The sequence below is a fragment of the Panicum hallii genome, chromosome 8, assembly GCF_002211085.1.
Source record: "Panicum hallii strain FIL2 chromosome 8, PHallii_v3.1, whole genome shotgun sequence".
In the NCBI taxonomy this organism is placed as follows: Eukaryota; Viridiplantae; Streptophyta; class Magnoliopsida; order Poales; family Poaceae; genus Panicum; species Panicum hallii.
The window spans coordinates 253,173-259,172 of NC_038049.1; positions in this window are offsets into that span (position 1 = coordinate 253,173).

Sequence of the window (6,000 nt, forward strand, 5' to 3'; positions counted from 1 at the left end):
TTCCTTAGAAAATTCATAATAAATCGATCGGACCTCCGAAAATTATGAAACCAGTTCCATAATTCTTCTAAAATCATAAACCACCAGTTAGAGTAGGTTTTGTGGTGATTTGGATCTTGTTTGAAGAGTTTTGTGCACTTTTGCACTTTGGTCCCTACTCTTACTCGTATTTACGAATAGGATCCGACCACGAGGAGTTGACCGACGGCTAGGACTACCCGGAGGCCCAGGAGGACTTCGAAGAGATGCTAGGTTCACGCCCATCTACGAATTGAATACCTATTAGGCATTGCTTGATTAGAATTGCTGTCGCTATGTGTGTAATTTTATCGAGATGAACCTGCATGGCCTATTTTATGTACCCATACTTATTTATTATATGAAATGCCTTGTCAATCTTTGAATGTGTATGTATGAGAATGGATGGATAGTCTTGGTGTGTGTGAAGTGGTACTCTTCAGGAGTCGGTGATTAGGATCTTAGCCGGGAGTGGGCAACCTAACTCGATCTTGGATCAAGGGCTTAGGGTGTGTATCTTGGCACACCCTACGGAGTACCTGTGGCGGGTACAGTTTTGGTTACGAGGTTGAGATGTTGGAGGCACCCGTTAAGGGTGCAGTCGCGGATCATCGTGGTGGAGACGCTTTTGACGAAGATGCCCGCTTCGGCAGTTAAGGACCGGATGAGAGTAACTATGACTTGTGGAAATCTGTTAAGCGTGCACACCACTTACCGATTATGAGGGTAGGCCCGGTCCGGGGTTAGCAAGCGCGGTACCAAGCCGGTGGGAGGATTGAGTATCGGTGCAGGGGAAGGAGGTGCTAACCTCACGTTCCCCGAGACGCATAGGAGGCTTCACAGTCCCGGGGCGACCTCCCGTGGGAGGATGCGCCCAAGACCCGGGAAAGCCAGATGGTGTCGTGGCTCCTAGTTCCGTTTCAGTAGACCGGTGTTTCGTATATTAGTCAGCTGATCTCCGTCTAGTGTCGATTCGAGTGGGTCTAGGTGTACAACCCCTGCAGGGTGAAAACTATACGTATAGCCGCGTCCTCGGTCATGGACATCTCTACTCCTCTGTTGCTCTTATTAGTTAGTGTTACTCATGACTTCTACCTCCCTCTAGAATGACTTCCTGCCAGGGGACAGTTGAGATGCGAGGAGAGAGAGTTCTCGCATCGACTTGGTGGTTTGGAAGGTGTGCGTTGACGGGAGTCCAGGATGCCGGAAGGGCCCGAGTCGGGGATGGGAGAAGATGTGTATACTTGTATGTATATATTGCATGCATAGGAAAATCTCAGTTTTACCTCTTGAGCTTTGTTATATCCATAGTATAGCCCACGATAAAGCTTGCATTCAGATGGTGACGTGAACCTATCACATTCCTTAGGGATAGCCTGGTACGATGCAGGATCCGATTCCGGAGTTCGACCCCAATGACGACGGTTGGTACGACTGAGGCCCGAGCTACGCTCAAGTTGCCTGTGGAGAAGATTCCTGAAGATGAAGGACGGCCGAAGACCTAGCTACCGTTTGCGCCTTCTGCTTATTCGTTCTAGCCGAGAGGCTTGTAATAAATTCCGTACTACAGATCCTTTGGATTTATGTAATAATTAAACCCGTGTTTGACCTTATGCAATGTATGACTATGATATTATGTCTGAAATGAGTTCAGTATGTGATAGCTTTTGATCCAAGAACTATCACAATGATACAGGGAGTCGGATTCCTCGATTTGGGAATCCGGTTCGTTTCATCATCACTTTTGATTAGTTGATTTGCTATCATATATAATTGCAGTCAGAGGTTTGAGTAATATGTCAATGATTTAGTTTTGCTTGGTTGTTGTGTGGCCTCCTGTAAAATCTTTTCTTTACCATATATATATGCACAGGATATCTGCAATTACAAAGTATAATCCTCAAGGAGTGAAAAGTTTGGGATTCTGTTTGTGCAGGCGACAAACATCGATCTCTGACCAGCATGTGAACGGCCTTTGCAGGCACCTATCCTGGGATGTGCACTAAGTGTTATTGTGTTCAAACCTTCCTACGGTGGTGCATGACCCGCCAGCCTTCCCGTAGGCGTGTTCTACCTAGCTGAAGCAAAGATCAGCACCGGCCACTTCATCCTGCCATGGTGAGCCACCTTGACCCTGATTTGCAATGTGCAACTGAAGCCATTCGCGTTTGTCCTAAGATGTGAAACTGAAACAAATTCCAATCAATAATAGCTTCGGTTTTAGTGTCCCATGTCTTTTGTTATGCTAAATGCTACGTCTCATGAATGCTAGAATCTCAAATTTTGTTGTTCCCTATCCAAGGTGCTTACATTTATGAAATTTCTAATATTTATCTAGCTTGACGAGTATTTTAAAATAATTTTACTGTCTGTTACGAGTTCAGAACGTGTACTACATGACTTGACGTCATTTCAATTCCCAGTGACAAGTCCTAGACCTATGAAAATTTTGATTAATGGTCAGGGGATGTCAAATTATTTCGTTTGTCAAATTGGTTCACCAGAGGAGATGGTGTTGTCTGGATGCAAATCCATGGGTGAGTCTGTGCTCTCTGTTTACAAATTCAGGATTATGCCCTTTATCTATAGTCACTGCATTATCTAGGTGCTAAGTGTGGAAGACAATGGATAACCAATGACTTTGAAATAATCAACTTGATCTGTATTGATATAGATACAGAAATGAAACTCATATATGATCACAAAGAATGCAGCGAGAAGCTTGCCTTATCAACCTTCAGCTTTGCTTTTTTTATGAATAAAAAAAATCTTGTTTACTAGATTTTCTAAAGAACCTTGTGTCATAATCATTTGAGTTTTCCCCGTTCTCAAAACTTGTCTGATAAGAACCTGTAGATTTATAAATCCTTTGTACCAAAAACATTTTATCATGCCGCTACAACCACTATTGATCCTAATGACTATGCTTCCTAGATAGATTGCCAACTATTACCCAGTTTACTTTGTGACTGGGTGTGTTTCTTATTATTGTCACACTGTTTTATTTAGCACCTACAGACATAGTGATCCTTTATGAGTACTGTCATTATATCTTTGGTAAATGAACTAGCCTTTGGTTACTTTCCTGAAATCATGTCATTATATCTTTTAAAGTGTGTATGTTGACCTTTAGGCTTAGGGCCTATTTTGTGTTGGATCTGTGCAACTAATAATTCATGCTTAGCTATATTAATTGATGGCTTAATGTTTTAAAAAAATTGATGGCTTAATGCGGTGCACAATTGACCAAATACTCTTCAGATTTCAGTAATACAGAGGTAGAACAATTACCTTGCCATGCTGATCTGATTTGCTAATCTAATTTTGGTGCTAGGTGAAGACATGGATTGGTTTGATTGCCTGATATGAGTTAATATATTTGGATCAATATACTTTTTTAATTATTCCAGATGTTCTGAAGCTTTTGCCTCTCTATACATTGCGGCGCAAGAGTCATGATACAACGATCAATGTCTTGTTCCATCTGAAATGCTTATGGTATGCCGTATGCCTGATTGGCTTCGTGTTTAATCCCTGACTCGAGTTGCTGTCTCTGCAGTAATGACGGGATCGGTCCTGCTGCCATCCTGTCAAACCCATTCGATTGACAAGCTGGAGGCGACGAGCAGAAGGCCAACAATATGACGTGAATTCCCCAACCTCTTCTGGCTCCGGCCCACACAGACTTTTGGAGCATCCTTTGTACAGACCATTTGGGTGCCAAGACATGAACTTGTCGTAGTATGTTCATAATGGTGCATGACCATTTGCATTTCTGCTGAATCGATATCTAAGTAATTATCTGTTGTTCTGAACTATTGATCTGAACAAACATCCATTATGGAAGACATCCAACTAAGCTGTCAGATAATGGTGAAGAAAGTGTAGAAAAATCTTGTTAGTGTGATGGTTCATGTCTTTCCATGACATCCATTTGTACCCACGTACATGGGTAGCTTTATATTACATATATAGTATATATATTTAAAGTGTATGTCAACCCATGTATGTGGGGGGAAATAAATTCATGTTAACTTCTAAATATTGCACCAATTTAATTGGAAATATATTGGACAGCTATGTTTGTAGAAGGAAAAGAACTTTTTTATTATTAGTATATTATATTAGTATTATTTAACCTTCCATACAGTACTCCAATACATTTAGCAAATGTATTGATTGACCAATCAATCACACTATTTGGTTCAACTCCATTTGGAACGGTATTGGCCGGCCAATAAATATTTATAATTGATTCAACTCGATTAGGAAAAGTATTGGTGGGCTATATGTGGGGGATTAACTTTTATAATCCCGATCCCATCCAATTAGGAAATATATTGACCAGCCAATAAGCTATCCATACGAGGGACGATAATGCATGCGGCTCCCTGTATAGATATATATCTTCTATAATCGAATTCTCATTCAATAAGTAAGAAAATATATAGAAGTTAATGTTTCAGTAGTTATTGATGTAATCAAATTATTTTTTAAAATATGTGCCTGTGGCACGTGCATCTCCACTAGTCTAAAAAATACCAGAAACAAAAACCGCCGGTTGTCTTGGATGCTTGCATTGTCCGTTTGTTTGTTTCCATATTGACGGCATAAGCGAGATGGATGGTAGTAGATTCCTCACACACACACACACACACACACACACACACACAAAGAGTTACAGGGGTGGGGGGCAAAGGAACAAAGCCACTTGTTAAAACCTTGTAAACCAAGCGCTAGCTGACAATAAGCGTGTACTACAAGGTTTGGCAAAATCTTGTATACTTAATCGAGCGCTAGCTTAAGTTGCTGTCCGCAGCCACTTCTTAAAACACTGAATTACATATAGAGTATAAAGGGATATATGGAACTTATATAATTCATCCAAGTGTGAATGACGTCACATCTACTAAAGGAGATCTTTTTAATCACACTGTCGACTGTTCTATGCCACGCCCTTAGTGAGTCACCGTCCTAGATTTTCTAAAGAAAAATAAGAGCACAACAATCTGGCAAGCCTTTAAATCTTGGTGAAAAATTAGCTAAAATGGAAAGTTTGTCCTCCTCCTCCATATGATCAGCTAGAAAAGCACTTACAAACAATTGTTGTCTTTGCTAGAGGTCCACCAGCTAATTTTAGCTAGGATGGATAAAAATAGGATAAATAATACGCGGTTAAAGTCCTTCTAACTAGCTAAATAACTATCATCCAATTAGCTGGTTCAGCACAAATAATTCCAACTAATACCTAATGAATTAGTTTGATGGATCCAAATAGAACCTTAGCAATTATATTAAGTGTTTTCAACCGTGTTAAGTGCAAGGGGTAACTTTTATTTGAGACCATCCGATGGATCGGCCACAAGGGGGAGGCTGGGCTGGGCCTTGGCTGCTTCCTCCCCCTCCATCTATGTCGAATTTTTTTTAAAAAAGGGATAAAAAAAAACAAAATTCGAAAAAGGGGTGCCAGTTGGAGAAATTTAGGGAAATGGGTGCCTCCCGCCCGCTGAACGGGCGGGACGCGTGGGGCCCGGGACATCCCGCCCACCCAGTGGGCGGGATGTCACCCGAGGGCCTCTTCGCAAATAAATTATTTGCGAAGAGGTCCCTGGGAGGGCATCCCGCCCAACCAAAGGGCGGGATGTCCACGCGTACCGCCCGTTCAGCGGGCGGGAGGCATCCCGCCCTTTGGTCGGGCGGGAGGTCCCCCCACCGGCTATTTAAACCCCAACCTGCCCCAAAAATGCCATTTTATCCAGCAAAAATCAGAAAAAAGAGAAAGAGAGAAGAGGAAGAGAGAAGAGGAAGCGGCGAAGCCCTGTCCACGCGTCGATTTTGAGGTATATTCTCGTTCTAGCCATATAAGTACTTGAAAATAACTATAATTTAGGAAATATTTGTTAGAGTAGTTATGTTTTGAATAGTTTTAGTATTTTCATTTGTTTTTAGTATAATTTATAATCTGAATAGTTTAGAATCTGT